The following is an 886-nucleotide window of genomic DNA, read 5'->3' as shown; positions in this document are numbered from 1 at the left end:
TTTTAATCCTACTTTAATTTATTTTATCATGATTCAAATTGTACACATTTTCAATGATCTAAAGCAGGAGCTAGCAAACTTTACCGGTAAAGGGCCAGATAGTAATTACTTTTGGCTTTCAGGTATTTGTAGCAATTACTCAACTCTGATGTTGCACCATGATAATAGCCATAGACGATACATAAAAATAGGGGCATGAATGTGTCCCAATAAAGCCTTATATAAAAACAAATGGCAGACCAGATTTGACCCACAGGTCCTAGTTTGCTGACCTCTGGTCTAAAGAAGTGAAAAATACAATATTGTTTTCAAAGTATAAAAAAAATTTAAAGGTAAATAAGGTAAGACTATTTTTTATGTTTCTTATTTTTTCCCTAAAATAATCAAAATGATGTATTAAAATTAGAAGGCAAAATAAGCTTTGCGCAGTGGCAGTATTGTAGTCAATGAGGTTTATCCAAGGCGCGATTATTGCTAATAAAATTAGAAGGCAAAATAAAACTTATAATCAGTAACAAAATTTAAACCAGAAGATATAAAGAAAAAACAAAATTTTAATGTAACTTTTGAAAATGTAATTATATCTTATTAAATATTTTTATAAAAAGAAAACCATTCACAACTGAAATGTTCAATGTCTATCTAGCAGCCAATGTAAAGAATCAATGTCATGAGAAAGACCAATACTGTACAAGTATCACTTATATGTGGAATCAAAAGCCAAAAGTTGAACTCACAGAAACAGAGAGTAGAATGCTATAGTGTAAAGGAAATGAGTAGACACTGGTTTAAGGGTACAAACTTCAGTTAGAAAATGAATGTGTTCTGAGGATCTAATATGTAACATGGTGGGATTACAGTTAATAACAATACTGTGGGGCAGCCT

At 30.7% G+C, this 886-nt stretch overlaps 1 pseudogene; it reads left to right on the top strand.

Moving 5' to 3' along the window:
* The first annotated feature begins 417 nt into the window (after positions 1 to 417).
* Positions 418 to 585, top strand: LOC112670234 (U4 spliceosomal RNA; annotated as a pseudogene).
* The last annotated feature ends 301 nt before the right edge of the window (positions 586 to 886 follow it).

The sequence above is a fragment of the Canis lupus genome, chromosome 25 (genome assembly GCF_003254725.2).
Source record: "Canis lupus dingo isolate Sandy chromosome 25, ASM325472v2, whole genome shotgun sequence".
Lineage (NCBI taxonomy): Eukaryota > Metazoa > Chordata > Mammalia > Carnivora > Canidae > Canis > Canis lupus.
This window is presented reverse-complemented; position numbering and strand designations above follow the sequence as displayed.